Here is a 15,239-nt window from a genome sequence, read left to right on the forward strand (position 1 = left end):
AGTGCAGCCGACGCAGTGCACTAAAGGACCTTTCACACGAGCAGCTGCTTACAGGCACTGTTAGGGCAACTTGGATGGTTGACTTCAGAGAGGGAAACATGTCTGAATCAAGGAGGTTGTGCACAGTCAACATATCTTTGGGTGAACATCCAGCCTCTGTTTTCCGGGCAAGAAAGTTTCTGGCCACCAGAACCTCCTCTGTTTTCAGGTCAATGCTGTAGTGTTTTGCAAGTTCATTCAAGTGTGATTCACTCAAGATGTTCTCAGACTTAGGACTGCATGCCTCTTAGTAGCCCTGCATCTACACTGCAAAATCTTTGCTCAAGCTCACCAACCATCCTATCCACACAAGGGAAAAGTAACTCTCTTTTCAATGTGTCTGAGTTGTTCAATTCAGTGCGTGTACCTGCAGTTGTCTCCAGCACAAAATCATCCATTTTCCTCTGTTTATGCCTTGTCCTGGCACCTTGTTCAGGGATACTGTGGGTGTGGCACAGGGCTTTGGTTCTCTCATAAAGCTCTGTGGCAAATGCATCTGTGCGTTTGCCCTTAAGTGTGTCACACACTGCTTGTTTGCAGATGAAAGCTTCTGCCAGGTCTAAAGTCTTTATCTGAAGGAGCTTGTGGAGTCCTTCGGTTACAGACTGAAGTGACTGAAACATCAGTAGTGCATAAACTGCTGAGAACTTATAGAGCTTTGCTCTGAGAGGCTAATTTGGCTGTTTGACAAATAAAAACCTGACTTACACACTCTGAGTGTGTAAGCCAGGTTTTTATTTGTCAAACAGGGAGCATTTGGCAATTACGTGGGACTTTCTGCTGTTAGCTGGGGGCTGCAGCTAACTTATTGTTACTATCAGCAGTGATACTTACTCTCTTGAAAAAATTTCGTATGTCCATTCTTGTTCACATTCTTCTCCTAATGCTGCTCTAGTCGGTTCTGTGTGCTCCGCTCCCGGTACACACACTGCAGGTACCCAGGTACCGAGTGCAACCTAGGTTGCAGGGAAAACGTGGACTGGATTTCAGTGATGTGGGCGTGCTCGATATGAACAAGTGGAATGGACTCGATTACGACGCACTGACTCTGACTCTCTACCGCTTCCATAAGGGAAACTAAGATTTATGATCACATTTAAGTTAATAATAACTGGTTATATGATTATTTATCTAAACTCAAATTCTCGACACATTATATTGAATTTGTCTGCACTTTTTTGTAAAAAACAAAAAAAAAAAGATTTTTTTACAAATGAACATAAAATTATTTAGGGGGCTTAAGAATATTTTAGGGGGGCTGAAGCCCCCCTAAAATACGCCTAATGACGCCACTGGTGGAGAGTGAGGGAATTAATTAATCAGCCAATTATACAGCTTTGTGGGGGAATATCTGTCAAATATCTGTCCCCCTCCACTTAGAGACAATAGGTTCCTATCGTCAATTGACTTTAGAAGAGCCTTTGGACCGGCTGAAGGCCGGACCGGTCTGCGGAGAGAACCAGGATGTGATTCCCGCTGTTTTCACAGAACTCAACTCACCGTTGTGCTGCTTTGAACAAAATGAGCTTTTCAAGCCAACTGAAAACCAAATTCATCCTGGCTTTGATTTCTAGCACTAAGGACCTGTGTGTGTGTGCATGTGTGCGTGTGTGTGTGTGTGTGAGTGTGTGTGTGTGTGTGTGTGTGTGTGTGTCCTATAAAGTGTGTGGGTTTGTGTGTCCGGAAGGATCCGGATCCTGTCCAGTTCCCAGCTGGGTTGAAGGGCGGGGATTAGCATTGCTAGCTCGTGGCTAAGGAGAGAAGCTAGTTGCTGTGGAGGGTGCCAACAGGTGAGATTAGGGCAAGGCTCAACGTGCTATCCTTTGAAGTGGGTCTTAAAACCCCCAGGCTCCATCCCCGGTGAAGCAATGGGGTCAGTCTTAGCTTTTGTATGTTTCTCTTCTTGTATTCGTGTAGTTTTTCTTGTGAGTGACAGTTGTTTCTGTACCACTGTAAAACAACCAAAACTGCATTTACGCATTTTGTTGCGGTATTAGTTAACGTGATGGTATAAATCAACGCATTAAAAACATGAGTTGGTTTGAAGTCAGAGAAATATACACCTTTTTTCATTTGCATTCGTGTACAAGCTTTGTAGAGTGACAGATGTCTCTGTACCATTGTAAAAAAAATAATTTAAAAAAATGTGTTGCCGCCATCTTGTTGCAGTAGTCGTTTTCGTGATGGTTTTAGTCAATGCCCACAAAACTTTGTTTGAGGTTTGAAGTTAGCAATATGACTTATTTTTCAAAAGCCAGATAATTATATAGAGTAATGGTTGTATGTGGCAGTTTAATGTACAGTATGTATATAGTCATCTCATTATGATCACAGCTCAGTATGTGTGTGTTACACAGATACTGAGCTCTGATCATAATGAGACTAGTCTCATTAGCTCTGATCATAATGAGACTGTTGAAAGACACCCACACACTTTCATTCCTGAAGGTTGCCTCCCAGTGTCAGAGACACAGACTAGTCCGACACTAAGCTAGTTTTTAGACGCACTACAACGTGTTGAAATTCCCTTAAGGTTCTTTTACATCAGACTGGATCGCCTGTTGCGGTTTATCCCCATGTCCGATAAATAATTACACATCATGGGAGCTGAAAGGGAACACACGCACTCAGCACAATATTGTTTTTGCTAGCTCCACGGTGCTGGAATATAGGTTGCTTTTGATAACGTTGCAGCGCTCGATTTTATTACACAGTTTTCGGAATGAGCGACTTCTTCAGAAAGACCGCTAGCCTATATTTAGTCGCTGAACAGAGAAACAACCTCAAACGCTAACCTCAAAACGTGAACACATTAAAGAACACGTTCCACTAATCGTAATCCCTCTGAACCCCGAGCTGTTCACTACACGATTTATGTAGTTTATTTTATTTTATGATAGTCAATAGTTAAGATGAATGATATTCAGTCATTAAGGTGGATGATATTCAATAGTTAAGGTGAATGATATTCAGTTATTAAGGTGAATAATATTCAGTTATTAAGGTGGATGATATTCAATAGATAAGATGAATGATATTCAGTCATTTAGGTGGATGATATTCAATAGTTAAGATGAATGATATTCAATTGTTAAGGTGAATGATATTCAGTTATTAAGGTGAATGATATTCAGTTAATAGGGTGAATGATATTCAATAGTTAAGAGGAATGATATTCAGTTATTAAGGTGAATGATATTCAATAGTTAAGATGAATGATATTCAGTTATTAAGGTGGATGATATTCAATAGTTAAGTTGAATGATATTCAGTTATTAAGCTGAATGATATTCAATTGTTAAGGTGAACTATCTTCAATTATTAAGGTGAATAATATTCAAACTCCTTAATAATTGAAGGCTGTGGTATTGATATTTAGGGTAAAGGACAGAGCAGTAGTTCATCTTCCCTTTAGGCTTCATAAGTTGAGCGTTGAATCCATCATTATTTATCAATGGGGCGATTCTTACTGGAAAAACCCTGCATATTATGCATCTTGGCCGACAATATCGTCCGCGTTCTTCACCCTTTTTTATAATCTTTTATTCGCCCCAGGTCTGAACTCACTAGTGATTCAATTACACTCCACTCCTGTTCTCTGACTTTGCCGTAGCCAGAGAGAGTATGTGTATGTTTATTTGTGTGTGTATTTGTGTGTGTATGCGTGCCTGTGTGTGTTTGACCTCGTCAGCGAATGGCTTGTAACTGTAAATATAGATATAGTCCCTATATATTGTTGGTTGAGCAAAGGAAATCGTCCAACTGTAAGGTAAAAAATCATCCAGAAAGCGAGGACCTAGTCAATTCTAGTAAATTCTCTAAAACAGTATCTTCCCCTTTGTATAAAGTCTGCCATTTTATTTGAATAGAATAAAAGGCGGGTAAATCTGGTTTTGATTCCACGCGGGTTGGTCATGCGTTGCCCAAGGGCAGCTGCCCTGTACATATGCCAGCGCCTGAGGTATGGATGTCAAAGAGAGAGAGAGAGAGAGAGAGAGAGAGAGAGAGAGAGAGAGAGAGAGAGAGAGAGAGAGAGAGAGAGAGAGAGAGAGAGAGAGCGAGCGAGAATGAGATCTGGCACACGATCCAAAGATAACTTGCTGAAATGATTCATGGATAAATCCCATCGGGGGTCGTTGATGTGTGTGTGAGGGGATGTGTCTGTGTGTGTTGGGAGGTGTGTGTGTGCACAGCCAAACCCCCCTAAAGCTGATGTGCGCATCCCGGCCAGAATAGCAAAACAAAAAAACAACAACCTTGAGGCGAGGATCACGTCGACATCACCGGTACCACCTGACGCCTCTGAGGGTGGAAAGAGGGCAGAGGGAGTTCACTCAGTACCCTGCCCCATCACCCCCACCCTCCTCTTCCTCACCCCCACCCTCCTCTTCCTCACCCACACCCTGCCCCATCACGCCTACCCTCCTCTTCCTCACCCACTCCCTCCCCCCATCACCTGTCGCTCGTTGACCAATCAGTGGTCAGCAGGTTGAACCAGCTTCACCACACACAGGTCTCCTGCACACCTGTCGCTCGTTGACCAATCAGTGGTCAGCAGGTTGAACCAGCTTCACCACACACAGGTCTCCTGCACACCTGTCGCTCGTTGACCAATCAGTGGTCAGCAGGTTGAACCAGCATCACCACACACAGGTCTCCTGCACACCTGTCGCTCGTTGACCAATCAGTGGTCAGCAGGTTGAACCAGCATCACCACACACAGGTCTCCTGCACACCTGTCGCTCGTTGACCAATCAGTGGTCAGCAGGTTGAACCAGCATCACCACACAGGTCTCCTGCATGGCAGCATGGGGCACCAGGTCATCATCTACAAACTACTACAATAAAACGCTCTTCAAACACCAACACGCTGCGTCCTCGTCTGGAGGAGCCCAGCTAAAGTCTCCTACGTTAACAGACATTGTTACATTATCATTCACACATACACACAAGCGTGGATGAATGCCGAAAACTGTTACAATTGTAACACAATATTTTACGAAAAAAGTTTAAAGGTCCATCATCTTCATTGCCATCACAATCAGCATCATCACCGATCGAAAACCTACTTAACTACCTCATTTTATTTACACAGGGTAAAATGATATGCTATACAGTCAATAATACATCAATCAATAATACATCAATCAAGCGTTGTATATTCACCTAGCTCCAACACCTGTGGCTCTCTCTGCCCGTCTCTTGATTCAGTTCAGCTCTCTCTCTCTCTCTCTCTGCCCGTCTCTTGATTCAGTTCAGCTCTCTCTCTCTCTCTCTCTCTCTCTCTCTCTCGCTCTCTCTCTCTCTCTCTCTCTCTCTCTCTCTCTGCCCGTCCCTTGATTTAGTTCAGCGCTCTCTCTCTCTCTCTCTCTCTCTCTGCCCGTCTCTCGATTTAGTTCAGCTCTCTCTCTCTCTCTCTCTCTCTCTCTCTCTCTCTCTCTCTCTCTCTCTCTCTCTCTCTCTCTCTCTCTGCCCGTCTCTTGATTTAGTTCAGCTCTCTCTCTCCCTCTCTCTCTCTCTGGTACCCGTGGGTCTTTCTCTACCACACTCCTCCTCGTACGCCTAGGTTTACCACGTGGTCACGCACACAACATCAAAAGCTGTCTTTCAGCGCCGTTATCGCTCCACCCAACGAACAGGTTGCCTGCGACCCGTTCACACGCTCAGACCTTTGAAGTGTTCTGTATCCATTTCCCCATTGCGTCTTTCAGTGGAGTCCGCTTTCATTTTATACACGAGCGCGCGACACACACACACACACACACACACACACACATTCTGATGGACACACACATTCTGAATAACACACACACATCCCCCCCCCCCCCCACACACACACACAAAGACACTCTTGCTAACACACACTCACACACACACACACACACGCACACACACACACACACACGCACACACACACACACTCCAGGTGGTTATACACAAAAGTAAAACTCCAATATAATCTATTATTATACAGACCATAATATACCTGACTTGGACTTCCTGTCCAACTGTCAAAACCAGTGGTTTCAGCCTCGTTTTCCACACAAACCTTCCAGAACGTTCCTCGGTGTGCCCTCCCCCCCTCTATGTGTCAAAGCCTGTGTCAGTCTTTTCGCCTTAAAACTTAATGAATAATTAATTAATTGAATATATAAAAAAGGGATATTCTCACGGATGTGAGAGAGCGGACCCCTCGCAAATGAAATACAAGCTATGTAGTCGGAGGCTAGTCTGTAGGCTAGGCTAGGCTAAGCAGAGGCTGGTCGAGAATACACACGCACACAAACAGCATCTTGCTAATGCAAGCGTGCGCACACACACACACACACACACACACACACACTGATTGACTGACAGAGACAAACAAAAACAGGCTAGCCTGTAGGCTAGGCTAGCCTGTGGCTAGTCACGCACACATGCACAAAATCTTGGACTGTCTCATACACACACACACACACACTCTTGCTAACGCACACACACACACACACACACACACACACACACACACACACACACACACACACTTGCGGACACTCACATACTTTCAAGAGCCTGTTAACAATTGCCGAGGTTTCTTTCCTTTTTACTCAAACAGTCACTCTGACTGCGTCTTTGAATCCACATCCTCCTCTCTCTTCTCTCACAGCTGCTGGAACGTTAAAATAATCAACAGTTAACTGTTAAACTGACTAAAAGTTCCCTTGTTTGCTTTGCTTGCAGTAAACCTTAAACCCGATCAGCCTAAGACCCGGTTCCATTCCATCTGACGATTCCGTCATCCCGGGTGGAGTAAAAAGACAGTAAAAGTAAAGTAAAAAACAATGTTTTGGTTATGATGATGATGGGGATGATGAAGGGATTCTTATCAAGGGTCCATCAATGAATGAATGTGCGCGCTGACATCCCTTATCTCTTAACGCTTTGACCTCAGATCAGCAAACTTATCATATCATTATTTTTGATCATCTGTTTCATTGTCCGTAGAAAATGTAATTGCAGTTACGCAATCGCTGCGTCTCCATTCGCATGGAATAGTTTGTTACTGTCATTACGGCACACGGCTAGGAAATAGAATGGAGGCATTTCAAGGTAGAATCAATTGTATTCATGCTGAGAGAGAGAGACAGAGAGAGAGAGAGAAAGAGAGAGAGATTCTCTATGCACTATGCTCTACGTCGACGGAGGGTGGCCAAAGCAGTAAATGAATGAAGCCCATTAGAGCTTATAGGGAGAACGTCAGATAACGAGACGGGAATCGGCACTGCAGATGTTTGAATGTGATTTCATGGCGGCGGTAAATCCTTCCTCCACTATTCCTGTTCATTATACGTCGATTGCCGTGTCCGTTTTGTCCGGGTATAGGACAGTATGGTTTATAGCTTTTGTCAATTTCTTTTTCCCTTGTTAAGTTAGTTATGTTACGCTGTGCGCGACTTTAGGGGCAGACCACCTGTTTGAAATCCACATAAGAAGCAGGAATTATCACCCCTGAATTATCTTATTCATATGTTATGTTGCATTGCATCTTGTTCTTGTTTTTTTTAATCATGCAGCAGAATAAACCAATTAACATTGTAGTGATTTAGTCAGTGATGCTGGGTTTGACGTGCTAAGATGGAAATGAGTGACTTAGTGTGGACTTGTTCTTGGTCACGGAGTGCATGGTCAAAATATTTTCTCTTATTTTCAAATAGTATTAATACTTATTTATTTATTCTTTACTTCCATTTTTTGTTGCTAGAATCGATTCATGTGTTTAAGTGCAGGGATGAAATATTTGTTTATCCATGTTAAAAAAAGGTCATGACATTTTGTGTTTGTGCGCTTACTAGGCCATTTTTGAGAAATAAATTACCTCGGTTGGAATCGTCCAAAAGTGGGTGACAATGACAGAATAACCATCTCGATATGAGACTGTAACCTCACTCTGACCGGCGAACAAACTCCTACAAACACACACACAGACACGCGATCATGTTCAACGCTACAAACACACACAGCAGCGCTTTCAGCGTCTGCCTAATCCAAGGTCCTTTCACTACCTCCCCAAGGTCGTCACGTCCCTAGCCACATACTCGTTAAGAGACCATGTGACGTACTTGTAAAATACCATGTGACCTACTCGTTAAGAGACCATGTGACGTACTTTGTGGGAGGGTGGGGGAGGGGGGGTTCAGTTTCCAAAGAGGTAGCTAGTGCCCAACAAACAATGACAAACAAACAAACACGGTGCATCCACAAACAGCTGATGGATATGTAATTAATCTCTGGGAAGCTTCTGAGAAAACATCCAGAAGGCAAACTGCCATTATGTTGGCTATCGGAACACATTGTTGCTTGAAACGGGCGTTTTAACGGGTGATTAAAGTTTCCTTGTAAAGGACACTTTCCTTTATCGTCCAGGCAAACTAAATCATTTTGGGGCCAAAAATAGAAGTAATTGTAAAAAAAAAAAATTCAGCATTATTCAGCATAATTTTTTCCTTTACTCTATCACAGTCAAACCTCACACAGTGAAAGAATACATGGAAAGTAACACTTTTTCTAATACAAGTTTCTTTGAAAATGAATTGGAAAGTAAGAAAGTATACATGAAAAGGAACTTTTTTGTTTTACAAGTTTCTTGGAAAACTATGACAGTACGGCTACTGTCATGGTCTTTGATGGCTACAAAGAAGAACCAACAATAAAAGACGCCACTCAACTGCGTCGAACAGGTGTTACTCCGGGTGTGACTGTACACTATTCTGGTGACATGATCATCCAATACAAAAAGGACCTTAACAATAAGGAAAACAAACAGCGGTTCTTGTTTTATCTCAGGGATAAACTTGAGAGGGCTGGGTGTATCACAGACCATGCAAAGCACGATGCAGATGTGCTCATTGTCCAAACTGCCATTGCATCTGCAAGAACAAAAGACACAGTCTTAGTAGGTGATGACACAGTCTTGTTGCATCACACTGATGTGAATGCACAGGAGCTTTTTCTGGAACCAGAACCAAAGAAAGCAACAAAAACAAGACGGATATGGTACATAAAGCAGACAAAGGAGTTACTGGGTCCCAAGGTGTGTGACAATCTCCTCTCTATCCATGCCATTTTAGGCTGTGATTCTACGTCTCGTCTATTTGGCATAGGAAAGGGAATGGCACTGAAAAAAGTAAAGAACGACACTAGCTTTCTCAAACAAGCTAATCATCATTACAGCAGGTGAAAAAGCTCTAGTATCACTGTATGGGGGCGAAAAAGATGAATCACTGGATATGCTAAGATACAGGCGATTCTGTATTAAAGTAACTCAGAACTCATCTCCAGTGAAACCTCAATCTCTCCCTCCAACCTCAACAGCTGCAAAGTTCCATAGTCTTCGGGTCTTTTACCAAATGATGGAGTGGAAGTGAATGCATTGATCCAAATGACTGGGGGTGGCATGTTTTGGATGGGAGATTTATGTCAATAATGACCAGCCTGCGGTACCACCAGACATACTAGATGTAGTCCGCTGTAGTTGCAAGAAAGACTGCAGCACAAAGAGATGCACATACAAAAGACATAGACTCCCTTGCACAGACATTTGCGGAGAATGTTGTGGTACTAGCTGCACAAACTCACAGTTGCCTGATTTCTCAGATGAGTATGACCCAGAGGGGAAGAACTAAGCAAAGAACAAACCAGGAACTGATATAGGGGGTGCCAGAACCAAGAGCCACAGAGAAGGGGTCGAGGATCCCCTTCTCTGTGGCTCTTGGTTACATAAAACAACATAAAACAACATAAAAAAAATAAATAAAATAAAAATAAAAAACATCTCCCCTTTTGTTGCTACCTTGTCGTGGTGGGGAGGCTTGTGTTCCTCCGTGACCCTGAATGCTATACTGGCGGGGCTTATACCCCTGGCAGGGACTACCAAGCCAGACAGTTTTCAGGTTAGAGGCCAGTCTAAAACCAGCAGGATAATTGGATGAAGATTGGGCCGATATATTTATCATACATATGAATGGTGTTTCTGCAAGTTAGGACATATTCAATACATTTGGAGCTCATGTGCAGATTCAAATTCATTTCAAAAGAAACTTGTAACACAAAAAAAGTTACTTTTGGGTGTATTTTGGCCATATTAGATTAGTGTATAGCTCAATTGCATGTTAAAATTCATTTTCAAAGAAACTTGTAATATTTTTTTTTACTTTTCATGGGTACTTTCATTGTGTAAAGTTTCATTTTGATAGGAGTAAAGGAAAAAAATTGCCCCATAGGGGTGTATTGTTGTCTGGCCTTATTGGCACACATCTCGGATTGATGAGAAATTAACATATTTCCTCAGATAGGATTTCTTAGGACTTTTAGTATGTTGTTCTGGACACCTCATAGAAATGATCTATGCTGAAAAAATATATTTTACAATTAGTCTGTCGGAAAATGCTACTTTGCCTGGACTATTACAAGGACTTTGAAGTGGGAAATAAATGTTATCAACGTTTGCCAGCTGTTTGAAAGGAGTGTGTGTGTGTGTGTGTGTGTGTGTGTGTGTGTGTGTGTGTGTGTGTGTGTGTGAGACGGTGCCCGCTACAATTGCAAATTCCTCACATTGTTGGGTTTCAGCGGGCATCAGAGAAGCACTTTCCTTGAAAGATGAGAGCATTTGTCATCAACAAAGATTGGGAAACTGTTTTGGTATTTTTATCTTAAGATGTTTATTGTTGACCTTTTTGCCTGGAGAAAAAATACTTTGAGTGAAGAGATGTAATTGTGAAGCTTGATGCTCATGGAGTCGTTGGTTTACAAAATGAAGTTGAGGAAAAGGATTTTTACTTGGGGTTGAACTGTACACGTCTGTGTGGATATAGATAGATATATATTTAGAGAAGATGTTGATGTATGTATTTATTTGTATAGGTAAAAATACTTAGATAGAGAAAGAGATCTATAGAGATATATAGATAGATAGAGATATAGAGATAGAGATAGATAGAGATATATATATAGAGATATAAAGATGAAGATGTATCGATAGAAGTGTGCGTCTGCGTGTGTGTTTGTGTGTGTGCATGTGTATCTGTATGTTTCTTTGTGTATGTCTGTGACTGTGTGTGTGTGTATGTGTGTTTGTGTGCGCTCGTGTGTCGTACATTCACACAGAGAACTGCATCCGAGTGAAGTGACATCTGTTCACATTGAGCTCCTCTGATATTGGGACTATTACATTTGCCGTGACATTGTTTGATTATTCCAGAGCTTCAGAAGACAGGTGTCGGTTAATATTTGAAAGACAATCCTCTGCCAGACTGGTTGGTTCCGAAACATTTGAGCTAAGCTAAGATATAAACCCCCTACTTACGATATAAACTGTTATGTTTCCGCAAAATACAGTTCTGTTGCAGTGCCGATTTCACATGACTGAGTCATTCTTCTTTGTACGTTTCTAGACATTACAGGAAAAAGGACACATGAATTGGAATTCAGGTTTTTATTTCATTCATATTTACTTTGGAATGAGGCCTTTATCCAGACACTCTGCAATCATGCTAGCGCTAGCATGGAGAATAACAGATGGTCGACCAAAAAATGTTTCAAATGATGTAAACTGAAGACATATAGAGCCATGGCGTTATATAACAGTGCAGGACTGACGACATATTAAGAAGAGTTCTTGTCTGCCAATTGCACAACACCGCCAAATTTAATTAATTCGGAAACAGACGTTTTCCACCCAGTAAATGGCAGTAGAGAGCGAGTGAATCTTACAACGGTTTTCATCATGGATTGTTCCAAATGTCCTCCAAATATCAGAACATGTTCATTTTAATTGCATCGGCCTTATATATATGATTTATATATATATATAAATTATTGGGATTTAATGGGCCAGGCTTAGAGAAATCCATGGAGGATTTAAGCGAAGGCCGGAGGGGAGGGCGTGTGATGCTGTCGCCTGGCGCTTTTTGAATGATGTATCATTTGAAACAAAGAAAGAAACCAAAAAAATAAACAACAGGAATTGGAACCAGGTGGGAATGGGAATGGGTTCGCTTCAAGTATGACGCACTGGGGAAGGATTTCAAGGGTTCGCTTTTCAAGGAAACAAAGTCTGTGACGATTGCGTCGCGTTCGTAGTTTGAGTCCTGGTCTCTTCGTCCCAAAGAGACGAATCTTTAAGACAGACACACACACACATTTGGCCATGGTATTGTCAATGTACACACACATGAACACACGGCCATGGTATTGTGTCACTATTCACAGACACACAAACACACACACACACACACACACACACCCTTGGCCCTGATATCCAAGCACCTTGAAATAGATAATAACAGTTTCCTGGGAGCGGCCATCTTATCTCCAGTCGCTCCAGATCTGGCTGCCCCTGAAATCTCTCTCTCTCTCTCTCTCTCTCTCTCTCTCTCTCTCTCTCTCTCTCTCTCTCTCTCTGCTGCATGCTGGGAGTGAGTCGTGGTGTGGAGTTAGACGCTGAGCATTTGTTCCTTAGTAATTTGATTTAATTTAATGTGGTTTATTGGGTATAGTTTCACTTTAAGTTTATTGTTAGTGTGTATTTCTTTTCCCTCCTGCCGGCGTCTTTCAGACGCCATGGTAAATGGAGTCACCTTTGGCCACCTCACGTGGAAGCATGGCATTAAAGTTATCGCCAGCTTTCCATGCAGCGTGGAAGATATTGGGCTTGCGGTGGGAGAGCAGGTGGGGCACGGCAGCGTGAGGTCGGCTGCTCGGATGAACAGTGCCGTGGTCATCTTCCTGGACCAGGTGGAGACGGTGAACCACGTCGTCGAGACAGGCATCACGGTGAAACAAATGTTAGTGCAGGTGGTGCCGCTGACACAGCCATCCACCAGGGTTATCCTGTCCAATGTCCCTCCATTCATAACCAACAAATGTCTTAGCAGAGAGGGAAGGTGGGGTCGCCCATTAAAAAGATAATGTCTGGATGTAGATCTCAGCTGCACGTAGTGTCTCACCGTAGACAGATGTTTATGATACTCTACAATCGGGATGTGGAGCTCAACCTCCGATTGCATGTTAAAGTAGATGATTACGACTACGTGATGTTCGTATGAAGTGTTTTCACTGTAACGAAGAGGGACACACCGTGAAAGCCTGTCCAAGACAAGGGGACCCGGCTCCGCCTGGCCGGAGGACGGCCCCCGGAGGCCGCTGCGGGGGACATTTCATCTGCTGCAGCCCGGGCTGCGGCATCTGAGCGGCCGATAGCGGTGCCGCGGAGCGCGCCGCCTCTCGCAGCTGCTGTGTCTGACCTGGAGCACGGGGGGGGAGTGTGGATGATGTGCACGGTGTGAGTGAAAATGATCAGGCAAGTGGGGGAGAGGGTTTGGGTGATGATGTGGTAGAAAGTGAGGTGGGGGAGGAAACAGCTGGAAAAAGTGTGAGTGAAGTGCAGATAAATATTGGTGGCGTCAGTGAAACGCAGGAGGGTATGTCAGAGGAGGAAGAGGAAAACCAGACAGAGGAGACAGGTGTGGGGGGCAGTAAGCCTACATGGAGGGAACAGGTGGAGGAGGCTGAGATGGAGGAGGAGGAAGAGGAGGCAGTGAAGGAAAAAACTACTTCTAAACGAAGGAGAAATAATAGAGCAACTAAGCAGGAAGCAAAGAGTAGTAAGGGCGAGGAGGACAGACAGACAGTAAGGGGACAGACAGAGGAAAGTGAAAGTGATGAGTGTGTCTCTGACAGCAGTGACACATCTGGTTCTAAAATAAGCAAAAGTCAGCAGAAAAAACTTTACTCTGTAGAACTAATACAGGCGTCTTTAGCCAAAACCAAAAATGCTAAAGGGGTTAAAATGGAAGAGCATTTCCCAGTTTTAAGTTTGTTTCATGCCTAGGCCAGAGATTAAGGAAACTTTTGCCTAAAGTTAAACGACAAATGAACAAGGATGAAGATGGGAAGAACTCCAATGTGTGTTTTAAGTTATTTATTGGTTATCATTTTGGTTCTTAATTTCTTACTTATGAATAATTTTAGAGTGGGAAGTTTAAATGTAAATGGAGCCAGAGAACAAAGAAAAAGAGTGAGTATTTATGAGACGGATGAAGCATGTTGATGTATTTTATTTACAAGAGACACATAGTGACAGTACCAATGAGGCAGACTGGAGGAGAGAGTGGGAGGGAGAAGTCATTTTAAGTCACAACACTTCTCTGAGTGGAGGAGTTGGCTTCCTCCTCTCCAAGTCTTTTACTCCGGTCTCACTGGAGGTCGAGCTTTTTATCGATGGGAGGTTGCTTTTAATGAGAGCACGGTTCAACCTTTTTACTGCTGTTTTTATCAATGTGTATGCTCCAACAATCGGAACAGAGAGGAAGATGTTTTTACAAAAAGTTAATGATGTTTTAAATGGCTGTGCCTTGGAGGATTTTTTATTCTTGGGGGGGGGGATTTTAACTGTACTAAATGCTGCGCTAGATCGCAACCATGCAGAGCCGCATCCAGTTTCCCAACACGTTCTGAGGCAGCTGGTCTACTCTCATGGCCTAGTGGACGTGTGGAGGAGGACGCATGCGGACTGCCGTCAGTACACCTGGTCCCACCTCAGAGAGAGTAGGATCTCCTCAGCTAGGCTAGACCGTATTTATTGTTTTAAGCATCATTTCAATATTTTTAAAATGTGCTGCATTGTTCCTTCTGGTTTTAGTGATCATTCTTTAGTTTTGTGTAATGTTTTTATTCAGAATATTTCACCTAAAAGCGCTTGTTGGCATTTTCATTCAGTCTTAGCAATTTATAAACATTTTAAGAAGGTTCTTATGTATTTCTGGGATGCTTTTAGACAGAGGAAGGGTGATTTTAGCAGTATTAGGCAGTGGTGGGACCATGGTAAGACTGAGATTAAACTTTTATGTCAACAGCACACCCCTCAACATCACCAGAGACATCACCAGATCTATGAAAGACCTGGAGATTGATATAGTGGAACTAGAAAGTTTGAGTGAGTCCACTGCAGATCGAGGATATATTGAAATCCTCAAGATCAAAAAGCTAGCATTAGCCGACCTGTTGGATGTTAAAGTACAGGGTGCACAGGTCAGGTCCCGGTTTCAAGCCAGTGCGGAGATGGATGCTCCCACTGGTTACTTTTTCGGCCTGGAGAAGAGGAGCGGGCAGAGGCGGGTAGTCCACTCACTTTTAGCAGACACAGGGCAAACACTAACAGAACC

The sequence above is a fragment of the Pollachius pollachius genome (assembly GCF_949987615.1).
Source record: "Pollachius pollachius genome assembly, chromosome: 13".
Taxonomy (NCBI): domain Eukaryota; kingdom Metazoa; phylum Chordata; class Actinopteri; order Gadiformes; family Gadidae; genus Pollachius; species Pollachius pollachius.